The sequence below is a fragment of the Cryptomeria japonica genome, chromosome 7 (genome assembly GCF_030272615.1).
Source record: "Cryptomeria japonica chromosome 7, Sugi_1.0, whole genome shotgun sequence".
NCBI lineage: Eukaryota > Viridiplantae > Streptophyta > Pinopsida > Cupressales > Cupressaceae > Cryptomeria > Cryptomeria japonica.
In genome coordinates this window covers 861484404-861499813 of record NC_081411.1, presented here as the reverse complement: position 1 = coordinate 861499813, position 15410 = coordinate 861484404, and the positions used below count along the sequence as shown (strand labels likewise).

Here is a 15410-nt window from a genome sequence, read left to right as displayed (position 1 = left end):
TCACACTAACCCATTGCAACTTGTCACTACCGGTTCACTTGACTACTGCACTCTTTGCAACTTACCGATCACTCTAACCTTACCAGTTAAACCCCTCTTAAGCCCTCTTGCCAGTTGCATCTCCACACACTCTCAGTCGTTTGTGATCTTCACCAATTACACCTGGATTGAACCACTGATGCGCTCTACTTCTCCTCTATCCGGCCTGCAACATCATCTTCTATGATCTCTGGTTTGCATCTTTATACTTTAGCTTTCCCACCAAGGACATTCAAACTTGGCATGCTAGGGTTCCTTCATCAACCACAAGGCGTTTCAAATCAGATCGGATCTCTTCTCTGAGATAGTCAACCTACAACCGATCATCCATCACTGCCAACCTCGTTGCTTCCAAAACACGTTTGGTATATTTAGCAAATACGACAAACTGATCATCGGCCTGCTTCTGTTAGACATATTAAATGATCTCTCGGTTGTGTTGACGTGTATTTTGTACACTATCAAACACAGAATAAAATACCCAAGGGTACCTTATCCTCTCTTGAGTAAAGCCTCCGAATGCTGAATATGTCGCGAAAAGGATCAATCGGGATGACTTCAAGGTTCTTTTCTGTAGGATCTCTATGTGTGGATAAGCTCTCTGTGGTATGATGTGATTTGCTGGAATCACAAGGGGACTTACACTTGATGACTAAATGTCTGATTTGCTTTGAATGTTGCGGGAACACAGGATTTTACTGACTTAGATTTGAAAAAAAGGAAAAAGGACGAGGGTGAGGAAAGGATCTAATTCCAATACTAAGAATGTAGGAGCAATGAATGATTTTTGATGAAATTCTAACTAGATCTTGTTTTGACATCCCAGGACCATCTCCACAAGGTTAGTGCGATCTTCGAAAGAAAGCTTTATGATGTTCAAATCATCACTACAGGCATAGACACCATCAGGCTGATGCATATCAATGAAGAAGCGACAACTGAAGTTAAGCTTAAGTTGAATGATTCCAGTTGACTACACAAGGCAAGTCTGCAATCAACAAACTGCTAGTAGTATGGATATACGAATTTCACCATCAATCAAGCACATTTCTTCCACTCATCTAATAACATGAAATCAAATATGAGAAGTATAGAGACCATGCAAATTGTCGAATCGACCCATAAATTTCACCATTTCTTCAATGAAGTTTTACAAGTCTTTTACAACATCTTGGCAACAATCTTTGCCTTCTCTCTCTACTCTACTCTAATTGCTATATTATTAACTGACTAATTCACTATTCTAAGTATTCACTCCCTACTTTCTATTCACTAACTCCTTTCTAACTCTTCTATTCTCCTTTACAAATGAAGAGCCGGGGCCTATATAGTGCCCACAATACAACTCGATGGCTAAAATCAATTTGAGATCAATGGCCAAGATTCAATAATGAAAACCCTAATTAGGGTTTGTTACAACCATTACATAACATTTAATGCTTGACCAATGATAAAATTACATTAATTGGACACATGTCTTCTCTGGAAAAAATCGACCAATGGATAGTTGGGGTAGGTACATAGAAGTTTGTGCCACCTTTCATGAGTTAGGTACATTGAATCTGGACATGCTGAGGTGGACCAATCCGACTGGAGGAGTGATGATTGGGATGCCAACTCATCTGACACTTGGTTGATGCCAATTTGATGTTGCTGAGAAGCTAGCTTTAATTAACTCTTCTGAAACTATCTGCTTCTTCAACGAACCCTTGCTCTGACTTCTTTTGTCTTTGATGTGCAGGATGATGATGTACCTCGCCTTGGAATGCTGGATTGGAAGAAGTTATTCCTGATAATGCTTGCCCGAAGAAGGTCGTCCTTGTCGGTGCTAGATTGGAGGAGGTCGCCCTTATCCTTGCTTGATCTTCTTTGATGAGAGCCGACCGACTTGTAGATCCTCCGGGCTTAGGAGTCGGCATTTTTAACTGGAGTTTTGAGTTTGATTTCATTTGATCTCTAGGAGGAAAGTGCTATTAGGACTTTTTTCGCCCTGGACCCTTAGAGAGGGTCAGGAGCGAAATTTACAATCTAGGCTAAATTGCTCAATCTTTTAGTTTCAAACCACTTCACAGGGCAAGGTAAGATCATTTTCAAGGCCAGGAACAAGATTTCAAATTCAAGCGAGTTGGCATATGATGTCTATAATGAATTTCGCTCTGGACCCATAGCAAGGGTCAGGAGCGAGATTTGCTTTGGACCTCCAGCAAGGGTCAGGAGCGAGATTTGACTTTTTGAACTCTCTGTCAAGATAATTTTATGGAATATAACATTTAAGTATAAGTACTTTAAGTTATATCCATATATACTTTCAGGATGTTTGAGAGTGGTTTCAGACCTCCAGGAGTTAAATTGCAAAATCTAGTTTTTGGAGGTTTTTCAGTTTCTAGATTTAGTCAAATTTCAGAATCAGGACATTCCAGACTTAACCAAATTTCAGGATCAGGACTCTTAGACTTAGCCAAATTTCAGGATCAGGACTTTCAGACTTCATCACTCACCAACTTGACCTAACTCAAGCAGAACCTGCTATCCAGGTGATCCCCTTGGCGACACTCAAAATGCAAAGGCTAATTGACAAAACCCTAAAAGACCTAGAAAACAAACCCTAGAAAGCAAAAAGTCCCCATTTGCAATGGGGCGATGTGTGAAAATGTCACAACAGGTTGCTAGTCCAAATTTGCTTTGCACCAGGGCATCTAGCATCGATCAGAGCACGGCATGGATCACCATTGTTCGTCCTACCTCGAGCCACAAACTTCTACTCTCGATCCGTGATTTACGCTATCGACATTAATGTCAACCAATCACCAACTACCTCACCGACAACTTCAATGATGCACTATTCATTTGCCACTTGGAGACCACGTGGCAACTCAGTCGGTATCCAGCTCAGCTCAGTCACTTGTGACGGTTAAGACTTAGTCACCGACCAACATGCTACCGGTGTTCATTTGCCAGTTCAATCTTCCCTGCCTGTTATGCATTAACCGATCAACCTTCATGCTAGCTCATCTCTGTTCTGTAGGTGGGATCACATTCGCCCGGTCACCAACCTTGTCGATCCATAGCATGCTCATCTTCATCAAATAGGAGCCTTTCATTTCTGCACTTTGCTCGCTTACCGGTTGACATACTTACCGGTAACCACCTTGATGACACCATGCCATCAATCTTCAACTGTCTCCATTAGCATTCCGGTTGCACTCTCTGTCTGCAATGCTGAACCTGCCCTCCTTCTTCATTAGATCGGTTCTCCTCTCAACTGGTTTGTCAAAGTGACAAACTTATCCTTCCTTTTCTGTACCGGTAACTCATCATGCTTTCACTTGCTGAATCGGTGCATATCTTTTATTTCATGCACCTGAGGCATCTTTGTGTTTCACTTGTTCATCCGGTACGTGCCTTCAGTCACCTGCCTTTGACTTCTCTGTCTTATCCTAGAGCATTATCACTTAGCGGTTGGAGTAGATCCTTGTCACTCATTCTACTTCCGGCATTGCACAGATATGTCTTAACTGGCATTGAGCAGATACATCTTCAATCAGGCACATATGATCCGGTTGAGCACACTCTCTGTCAGTCTTCTCTTCATCCTGTGACACCATCTTTATCCGGTGGGAGTCCTGGTGTTTCACATCTTGCATACCAGTTCCATGCTTACCGGTTGGCAATAACACATTGCCAACATATTACTCACCGGTTGGCATTGCCATAATGCCAACCGCAATGCCAACCGTCTCCAATGTCTACTCACCAGTCAACATCCCAATTTATGTCTCCAACACAAGCCAACACTAACTTGTGTACCGGTGACTCCAATGATGACAATGCCGGTTGACATCCTCTTCTTACCAGTGACAGGTTATACCAATAACAAGCTATACTAGTTGACATCAATGACATAAATATCGGTTGACGTCAATGACAACACAATGCCAACAATCTCTCCCATTGGCATTGATGTCAACACATGTAGTATCCGGTATACTATAGACTTTCTCTCCCCCTTTGACAACAATGGCAAAGGGTACTGACAGAGCTTTCTATCGGTTGCTTCTCCCTCTTTGACCATTATACTCTGCATCCTCTCAATCAACAACACTTGAGATAGAGGGCTCAGACACCAACTGACACCAATTGCTCAGCCACCAAGTGTATATACAAATCTGATACTAATTGTATATACTAGTCTGATACCAATTGTTGAAAAGTGTGTCAGTGAAATTCACTTACCTACCGGTCAGCTTGCATCTTCTCCCCTTTGATATGCAAAAAGTTTTTCTGACTCCAATTTGTTGATACCAAGTGTTGAAGCTGACACTGATACCAGTTTGATATCACTTGTATATTCTCCCCTTGTGCAGCTAACTCTCCCTCTTTGCAGGCAACTCTCCCGGTGGTCCGATTGTGATTTCAATTAAGTACAAATTGAATAGACATTGACAGACTTCACAAACAAGGACCGATGAGCACATCCCAAAGTCTCAAACATACCGGTACAACCATAGACACATGATCTCCCCCTGTGTTTAGTATATCTGATACCAATCAAAAGATATGGCTGTGAACTCCCCTTGACCCACACATCTCAGGTCTTCATTGCCTATCAGGTCCTAAACCGGAGCTCCAATTTGCACCTTATATTGGTTGAGCTGAATGTATATGATCTGCAGATGATCTCCCAGCTCCATGATATCCATCACAACATATGACATGATCTTATATGACCACAATGCCAAACCATATCACTATCATGTCAACTACCAACCCGGTTAGCTCATAATAATGCATGCATATAAGGTCGATTGCCGGACCAACACATTGTCATTCAGGTCTTCTCCAATATCACCTGAGACATAATTACCTCAATCCACGCCATCGGAGTTATTGCAATGATCCCGAAACACATTGACATACATAACCTGCAATACCAGTCAATATCCATATCGGTAACATACTATACATATCGGTTTACCATACCGGTCCAGTATCTCTATTGGAACACTTTGTCCATCAGCCTCTGACTTCTTGTGTCAAGTGCCTCTGATCCTAATTGCAATTTGAACCATCCATTGACACATGTAGCAGTAATCCATCTCTCAGATGTAAATGTGTAGCCAAGGCATCAACCACACACTACCATCTCATTCTTTTTCCTTATACCGGTAGCAAACTGTTCTTTCATTTGTCCTTTTCAACTATGGGGGTGAATGATATGATCAATATGTAACTCCCCTGAGTCCTGCATCTCCTTTAAGCCTTGGGAGATATCACCTGTGCATTGGATGCACAATGCCGGTCCATGGTTCTACTCTCTTGCTTCTTCCTCCAAACCTGCATGATCGCCCTTTTCTCATTTGCAGTCTTTGGAGCAGTGTTGGCTTTCTTTTGCTGATTGGTCCTTGCTCTATAAAATTCTGCAGCATGACAAGAAGCATTGTTGTAGAAGTAGACTGTGTTCATACCAAACAACTGATTGGAGGACCTTCCATCACACCGGCTTGATCTTCTTCTCCTGATCATGCTATTGTAGCCAACTACCGGTTTCAATAGATCTCTTGATCTTGCAGGAACATTTCTTCATTTGTTCCATGCAGGTCTTTGATGCTCATATGTTCTAAAGCTAATTCCATTTTGAGCATAACTATCACATCAACTGCCATGTGACTGAAATTTCTTCTTCCTGCATTCATGACTTCTATGGCCAAATGCATTACATCCTTGACAGACTACATTGTTATTCCTAGGAAAAACACTTTGTCTATTCCTAGACCTCATTTTGCATTCATCTGCTCTATGGCTATAATCTTTGCGAGCAAAATAGTAACCGGAGAAAGAGGGCTTGTAACTTACAAAGTTGTTTTGCCAAACATGAGGTGATCTCACCGGTTTGGCTTCTCCATTTCTACTTCTCCAGGGATTGTTCTTGGGAACAACAACATCTCTTTGTCTTCCACCGGCAGGAGGTCTTCCAGGCTGTCTTCGTATGTTCTTATTTCTGATGAAGCCACCTTCATTCAACTTGCTTTTTCCCTTTGGATCAACATTGTTACTTCTTGCAGCACCGGTCTTCATCCTCGTGACTTCACCGGTTGTAGTTAAGTCAACCTTCTTCCTAGGAGCATTTCTGACTGTGAAGGTTTGTCCCTTGTTATCTCCACTTGAGGAGACAAATTGAATGTCTTTATGGAGACATTCTTGCTTGTGGAGCATTCACTGGCAGCAAGACCTAATCCTTCGGTATCCTTGGAGTGTTTTTGTTTCTTCAACATTTTGTCCAAGGTATCACTGCTGCTATCAAACTGGATCCTCACCTTGAGTTCATCATGGCACTTTTCCAATTCCATTGACAACTTTGTTATTTCATCCTTCAGATTCCGATACTCTTTACCTTTTGTTTCCACTTCTAGCTCTAGCTCCTCACATCTTCTCTCCTTAGCATCAAAGACTGATTTCAATTCATCAGTCATTCCTTTTACCTCTTCTAGTTGAGTCGTCAATATGTAGATATTATTATTCGACTCTTCAAGGCTTGTTCTCAATCGGTTGCATTTTTCATGAACTGAATCTTTGTAATTCTTAAATTCATTTTTAACATTTCTCAACTCTTCAAGAGTACTTACCAGCTCGCCTTCCAGATCAACTTGAGCTTCATCTTCTTTTTCATCTTCACCATCACTGCCAAACACATCCTGCCGGTAGGTTTGATCTGCATGATCACACTGTGATGTGTTCATTTCGCGTTGTGTCTCATGAGCCATGAAGAGGTGGGTTTCTTCTTCATGATTGCTGCAGCTACTGACTGATCTATCTTCATCATCTACACATGTGTTTGCTCTATTGTTCTTCTTGCTTCCACAAACTAGTTCTGTAGTGGTAGGCTCATTTCCATAGAGCTTCTTCAATCTGTCCCATAGGCTTTTTGTCGGTTTTCATCTATCCACCTGTGAAGAAACATCACCGGAAAGCCCACTAAGTATAGCTTTCATTGCTTCAGTATTGCACATAGATCTTTCTGTTTCAGGACCGGTGGGAGGACTGACCGGTCCAAAGAGACCATTAACAACTGACATCCAAACATCATACCCTAAAGAGGACAGGTAGACTTCCATCCTACAACTCCAAACATAAAAGTTTGACCCATCAAACATCGGAGTAGGGGTTGACACAAAACAGACCATTGTGTTGACAAAACCAAAATCTACCCAAGTTTGAGAAAGCTTTTCTAACCAGGAACCTAGGCTCTGATACCAATTGTAGAACGCAAGATGCCATTGAGAGGGGGAGTGAATCAGTGGTTTCTAAACTTAACCCTTTTTAATCCTAAGTGTGTGTACCGATTGGCAGATCTAACACAAGGTGAATATACCAGTGAGATAGGGGAGGACAACAAGATGCAAGCACACACAAATACACATCACATAACACCAGATGTACAAGGAAAACCCAACATGGGAAAAACCTCGGTGAGAAAAACTGCTAGAGTCTACTGCTCCAATCCAGTCTCACAATAAACACTTGTATTACAAAGTTTAGGGCACCAATCCAAGGAGCCCCAACCCCTGATTTAGGGCACCAACCCCTGCATCGAGCTCCAACTTAGTGATTACAATGAAATAAATCAATACAATAGTAATAGCCTTGTTACAAATGAGCTTTGTAACTCTCACACATATCTCTGTTTGATGCTCTATGCTCTTTGCATCAATTCTGCCGGATCTCTCTTCACTCTCTCCCTGACTTACCTGTAGAATCCTCTCTCTGCCGGTTTTATCCCTTCACTACTTCTCTGCTTCAGTCCTACCGATTTAGACTGGAGAATTGACAGACTCTGCAATTGCTTCACCGGTTACCTTAACCCTTGCCGATTGAATCTCTTTCTGTCACTCTTTCTTTTCTATGATCTCTACCGGTTCTTTGCTCACACTAACCCACTGCAACTTGTCACTAGTGGTTCACTTGACTGCTACATTGTTTGTAGCTTACCGGTTGCTCTAACCTTACCGGTTAAACCCCTCTTAAGCCCTTTTGCCAGTTGCACCTCCACACCCTCTCAGTCGTTTGTGATCTTCACCGATTACACCTGGACTGAACCGCTGATGCGCTCTACTTCTCCTCTATTCGGCCTGCAACATCATCTTTTGCGATCTCTAGTTTGCATCTTTATACTTCAGCTTTCCCGCCAAGGACATTCAAACTTGGCACGCTAGGGTTCCTTCATCAACCACGAGGCGTATCAAATCAGATCGGATCTCTTCTCTGAGATAGTCAACCTACAACCGATCACCCATCACCGCCAATCTCGCTGCTTCCAAAACTCATTTGGTATATTTAGCAAACACGACAAACTAATCATCGACCTGCTTTTGTCAGACATATTAAATGATCTCTTAGTTGCCAATCCAAATCTGATCTGCACCAGGACATCCAACATCGATTAGAGCTCGACATGGATCGCCACTGTTCGTCCTACCTTGAGCCACAAACTTCTGCTCTCGACCCGTGATTTACGCTGTCGACATTAATGTTGACCAATCACCAAGTACCTCACCGACAACTTCGATGATGCACTGTTCATTCACCACTTGGAGACCATGTGGCAACTTAGTCGGTATCCAACTCAGCTCAGTCACCTGTATCGGTTAAGACTTAGTCATCGACCAACATTCTACCAGTATTCATCTACCGATTCAATCTTCCCTGTTGGTTATGCATTAACTGGTCAACCTTCATGCTAGCTCATCTCTGTTCTGCAGGTGGGATCACATTTGCCCGATCACCATCCTTGTCAATCCACAACATGCTCATCTTCATCAGATAGGAGCCTTTCATTTCTGCACTTTGCTCACTTATCGGTTTACATACTTATTGGTAACCACCTTGATGACACCATGCCATCAATCTTCAACTGTCTCCATCAGTATTCTGGTTGCATTCTCCGTCTGCAATGTTGAACCTTTCCTTCTTCTTCATTAGACCGGTTCTCCTCTCAACTGGTTTGTCAAAGCGACAAACTTATCCTTCTTTTTCTGTACCGGTAACTCATCATGCTTTCACTTGTTGAATCGGTGCATATCTTTGATTTCATGCACCTGAGGCATCTTTGTGTTTCACTTGTTCATCCGGTACGTGCCTTCAGTCACCTGCCTTTGACTTCTTTGTCTTATCCCAAAGCATTATCACTTACTGGTGTGAGTAGATCCTTGTCACTCATTCTGCTTCCGGCATTGCACAGATATGTCTTAGCTGGCATTGAGCAGATACATCTTCAGTCAGGCACATATGATCCGGTTGAGCACATTCTCTGTCAGTCTTCTCTTCATCCTGTGACACCATCTTTATCCGGTGGGAGTCCTTCTGTTTCACATCTTGCATACCAGTCCCATGCTTACTGGTTGGCAATAACACACTGCCAACATATTACTCACCGGTTGGCATTGCCATAATGCCAACTGTCTCGAATGTCTACTCAATGGTCAACATTCCAATTTATGTCTCCAACACAAGCCAACACTAACTTGTGTACCAGTGACTCCAATGACAACAATGCCGGTTGACATCCTCTTCTTACCGGTGACAGGCTATACCGGTAACATGCGATACTAGTTGACATCAATGACACCATTACCGGTTGACATCAATGCTAACACAATGCCAACACAACACTTAGTCAAAATTTGATTCTTTCGGTTGTGGAAAATTCCCCACAACCATTTTTCATGTGTCAAATTTTTATTTTTCAACCCGTTTTAATTAATTAATCCTTGATTTCATGTGCTACTTTGATAAATTTGTTTTTCCTTTTAGCCATTTTCTCTCTTTGGCATGGCAAGTTGATTGCCTTCATGTCTTATCCTTAAGCCATAGGCAAATTTTTTATGTTTTGCCTATGCATCTTCACATATTCCATTTATGCCTAGGTAAACTTGGAATGTCTTGCCAACGTGTGTTTGATCAAACTTTCAAGGTGTTTGGACAATTTACCTTGGGAACTTTCAATTTTCCTTAGGCAAATTTTCATGTTTTCCAACTTTTTCTAGCTTTCCTCTTGTCACCTTGGGCTAGGCGGATATGCTTGCCAACTTCTACCCTTCCTAGGCAGACATTGATATTCATTAGCCATTTGTCCAAGGCGGACTTTGTGACTTCTTTGCCATCTACCTCTTGTGCCTAGCGGACTTCATGCTTCATTGGATCTTCCATGGGTGGACTTTGCATTGCCTTGGACATCTTTTCCCCTTGGAATAATGTTTGAACATCCATCTAGGCGGACTTGGATAATTCTTTCCAAACTTGCTTTGCTCTTCCTTTGGCAGACTTGGAAGAAGCCTTGCCAACTTTGTTTTGATCATGCTTAGGCAGACTTTGGAGTGCATTAGCCAAGGGCGGACTTTGTCTCTCCTTGGACATGTTTCTTGGGGCGGATTTGCTTCTTGCTTAGGGAATTTTCCTTGACACTTGACCAAATTTTAAAATTTTATTCTCCAAGGTATCAACACTTAGCCAATTTTTCTGAATTTTTTCCTTAACCAAAGGTAGGAGTTTGATGAACCTTTGCCATGGGTTACTTGACTGAAGGTAGGAGTTCGCCATGAGCATGCCAACTTTGTTTGCACATAGGCGGAGTTTGAAGTCTCTTAGCCATCTTTCCAACATACCTAGGCGAACTTGAATGTTTCCATGCCATGGGCAGACTTGAGGATGGCTTGGCCATTCTAGTTGATGTGCAATCTTCCAAACTTCTAGACAACCTTTGTTTGCCATTCCTTTCCTTGGGCAAATGTTTCATTTGGATAGCCATGTGCCATCTTCTGAACTTCTAGGCAACCTTTGACTGCCATTCCTGCAAAAACACATGAAAATTCCATATTATTTTCAAGCTTTAATTCTGATTTTTAATTCTCTTTTCTGAAAATTTCACTTTGAGCCTATTAAATTTCTGCGAAAAAGCGGACTGAAAGTGAAGGTTTTTGTCAAGAAATTGATAAAATTGAAAGAAATAAGATAGAAAGGTAAGATAATTCAGTCGGATTGAATATTTGAATGACTGAAATTTACCTTCAACTCTGAAATTGTGTCTTAAAATCTTAAAAAAGGCACCTAATTTCTTGATTTCAACACTTAGAAGAATTTTATTCTAGAAAAATTCTCCTCAAAAATTCAAAATTCACCACTTTTGAGAGAAAACTTCTTCTCAATTGTTCTCCAAATTCTCAACCTGAATAATGAATTGTGAAAATGAGTTGGTTGAAAATATATAGAGTCTAGGATTCCTTAACTTAGAAGTTTTATTTTTGTTTTATTGTTTTTTAAAATTTTTTTAATTATTTTTTTGTGTTTTTTATGTTTTAACCTGTCCAAAATGGAGAGTTTTATTTTATCTCTCAAATTCATCTTTATTAAGGAATCTTCTAGAACTTTCTTTTAATTTCCAAAATTCTTGAATTTTTTTTTTGAAATAACTCGTTGAAAAATAATCTTAATTTTGGAAAATAATTTAAATTTGTTTTTTTGACAAATTTATTTTCCAACTTGCTTTACCACTTCCGTGCCTTATTTTTTTTAAATTTTTTTCTTTCAACATGGTCTAACCTCAAGTAGGTGTTTAACTAACTCTTGCTAAGAGTTAATTAACCATTGGTAGGAGTTTACCAAGTGTCGGACATTTTTGCTTGGACATGAAGCGGACTTGACTAATCATCTTCCATCTTCAAGCTAGGCGAAATTTTTAATGTGCCATTTCCAATCCCTTCCTTTAGACTTGATCAACAGTATTCATGCCATGTTCATAGCTTGCTGGTTCATCTAGAACAAAACCCTAATTAGGGTTTTCATTCTTCTTTTTGTACTTGGAGACCTCATTTTCAAAATCTGAGAACATGGGTAGTAATAATTTGGCATGAAGATCAAAACCCTAATCTCGGAAAAAAACAAAAATTTCAAACCTTTGTTTTTCATACTTAGAAGCAAAATTTTTCGAATCCGAAGACATGGGCAGGATCAAAATGACCTAAAGAACAAAACCCTAATCTCAGAAAAAAGCAAAATTTTTGAAGCCATGCTTTTTATACCTAGAGGCAAGATTTTCAAATTCTAACAAAATGGGTAGTAATGAAATGACTTGAGGAACAAAACCCATATGCCACTTTCAAAAAAGCAGAAAAACCAATTTTTTTTTAAAATAGTAGGATGTCAGAAATGACCCAAAGCAATTGCGATCCTCGTCCTTAGGACCTTCTGAACACTTTGACAACACTTAAATGCAATTCTGAGCGAGATTTCTCAATTTGACCTCAGGATGACTCAAAACTTTAACTCTTAAACTCTCTCAAAATGAAGATTTATGAAAATGCAGAGCTAGGACAAAACCCTAAAAAGCAAAACAAGGGGTCCCCATCTATGATAGGGCGATGTGTGAAAAGGTCACAACAGGTACACACAACATATCATTGAAGGAGTTATCCCCAATTGCAATAGATCCTTTCCCATTCACATTCATATATGTATGATTGCCTGTCAAAATCGGTGGCATGCTGCAAGGCTCAAATGAAGAGAACATAGACTGCGAAGATGCCATATGATGAGAATTTCTTGAATCTAGAAGCCATCTCCTTGAATCATGACTTGTAGTAGCACAAAGAACTTGTCCCTTACCTTTTTGCTGCAAGGAAGGGGAAGGAGACGAATCCTTCTTCTTGTAATTGGATGGCAAATCAATGTTGTTCTTCTTGATGATGTTGGTCAACTCATCAATCTGCTTGGTGTGGCAATGATGCTCATCATGACCATTTTTTGTTGCAATATGAACAAGAAAGCCTCTCCTTATATGATTTTCCCTTAGTTGAGGATGTAGAATCCTTTTGTTGTGGAGAGGAAGATTGTGCTCTATCTTGTTGTGTCTTAGGCTTGAACTACTTCTACTTCTTGTTGGAATCCTTTCCTTGATTCTCTTGATTAGCCACCAAAGCCATGGATTGTGAAGGCTTGAGAATCCCCATGCTCAACAACTTGGCTTGCTCTAACATCAACATCTTTGTGAATGCATCAATTGAAGGCATAGTGAAAGAACCACCCACTGTCAAGCGATGAGTTTGGAAGCTAGAAACAAATGTTGCATATTTTGATGGAATCTATCCCAATAGGTTGTAGACCAATCGTGCATCCTTTTTATCAGTGCCACAATCCTTAAGCTGTGCTCTTAGCTCAGTTGCCTTAGTGACATAGTCTTGGATTGTATCAAAGTTCTTGGGATCCAACATGGTGAGATCATTATCAAAATGATAGCCCCTAATCTCATCAATTGGCCATACAATTTTCCCAAGACATCCCATTCATCCTTAACTGTTTTACACCTTTCAATGTGAAAGATGAGATTCTTTGATATATACTTCCTCAATGTCCCTATTGCCATAACATTTTTAGTGAGCAATTCCATGTGAGCATTAGGATCAGCTGGTGCAGTGATAGTTCCATCAATGTAGTGAGTTAATCCCTTTTCCATTAGCTTATTCCATACATAAATATTCCATGAAAGATAGTTATGTGGTGTTAAAGGTGGAAATTTAGGAGAACCCATAGCAACAAAATGAAAGAGCACAAAGAAAAGAGAGACAATCACTCAAGACCCCCCCCCAAATTCACTCAATCAAAGAACCCCCCCCCCAAAAAAAAAGGTGATTTGGCACTTTATACTTAGTGCGGGTACAATGGGCCACTTGCAAAAAATGGCAAAGTGGACTTATGATATCAACTTTACAATTGCCTCAAATAGGCTATATAAGAGACTCCAACCAATAATGCAAGAGATCTAAATTTAGATCCAAGCAAATTACAAATACCAAATAGGCCAAAAAAGACCAAATACTGAAAGTACAATTTCTACTCAAAATGGTGAAAATCTGAGAGCACCATGTGAAAGTAGATGAAAAATTATGCGCTTTAAAAAAAATGACACCTAAAAAGGAGGTCGTATGAGCTTGAACAAAGCCTCTGAAGTTGCAAAATCGAGGATTGAACATGTACAGTTGTGAAAAACTGAAAATTTTGAAAAATTTGTCCATCAAAATCAGAAAACATCACCACCACTGCAAAGAGAACGAAAAATTAGCCCAAATAAAAAAAATTGCATTAAAAAAGGCCTCAAAATAACTAAGTTATAAGCCTTCAAAGCTGGATTGCAAGTGCAAATTCAAAAAACTCATTGGAGAGTGGGTAGAAAATTTTCAAAAAGGGGCTGATGCAGTGTTGACGTCAACATTTCATGGGCTTAAATTTGATGCCTGTTTGGCCGTCATAAAAACTTCACCTCCCTACTTGCGTAGGCATCTGTATAGTACGGACCGATGACGTGGCCCAACTAGAATTTGACACGTGGCCATACTGAATGTTGACGTGGCTGTAAGAAAAAATCTCGCGTGGCGCTGATGTGGATGCTGTGTGGTAGTACGGTCATAGCTGACCAAGCCCATGTGGTCAAATCCGGAAGTGCCACGTGGCGGCTGCTGGCAAATCAAAATGTGTTGTGTGGCCTATGTTGTTGCTGTGTGGTTGAATGGGTAGATGCCGCGTGTTGGTCTATTGTAGAGGTTTGCACAAATTGCTGACTGCTAAGTGTCATCCGGTCGCATGGTGTTACTAATGTGGCTGGTGGTAGAATGCTATGGTGGCCACAAAAGTGAGCTGCCGGTGGGAAGTAAGGACCGGCTAGGGAGCTCAGAGGTAGTACTGCTAGCAGTGGATCTCAGCATGGGTGCAGCGAAAGGGTGGAGGTCGGGAAAAGGCACTTGCGACAGAGGGTGGACGTTCTTGCAAAAGGTAGAGTACGGTACTGACGGGGGGGTTTGCGGACCCCCAAAATTGTTTTATTTTTTATTTTTTTGAAAAAAACTTCTATAATATATTTAAAAAATTGTTAATTTAAATGAAAATTTTGAAATAAAAAAATTTGCAAAAAAAAATAATAATTTTAAAAAAATAAAAATCCATAACGTATTACCCAAATTGGGTAAAAAATTTCTCCAAAGCTTTGAAATGCACTTTCACCAAAATTAGGCGAATTTATACTCAATTCATGGAAACGACCTCCTAGACTCAATGGTGAGGTCGAAATCGACATAGGATGCCCTCAAAATGTGCAGCTCCTTAGATCTGAAAAAGCAATGCTTCAAAATGTCTCCAAATAGACTACTCAATGAAGCCCCAATGGCTCTGATGCCATGTAAGAATTTGTCAAATATAATCAAGATCTAGAGCACAATGAAAAGCACAATAGAGAGACAAAATAAATTGTATTCTAATCAAGATGCAAAATAAGATCAGCTGGATCATTACATACAATGTAAGATGAGCTTGCTTATAAAGGCAAGGCTATA

General features: G+C 40.4%; 1 protein-coding gene across 4 annotated transcripts in view; it reads left to right on the top strand.

Moving 5' to 3' along the window:
* Positions 1-15410, top strand: part of LOC131047040 (reticulon-like protein B16) — a 50451-nt gene that overhangs the window by 22463 nt on the left and 12578 nt on the right. The gene's annotated exons all lie outside the window — the stretch shown is intronic.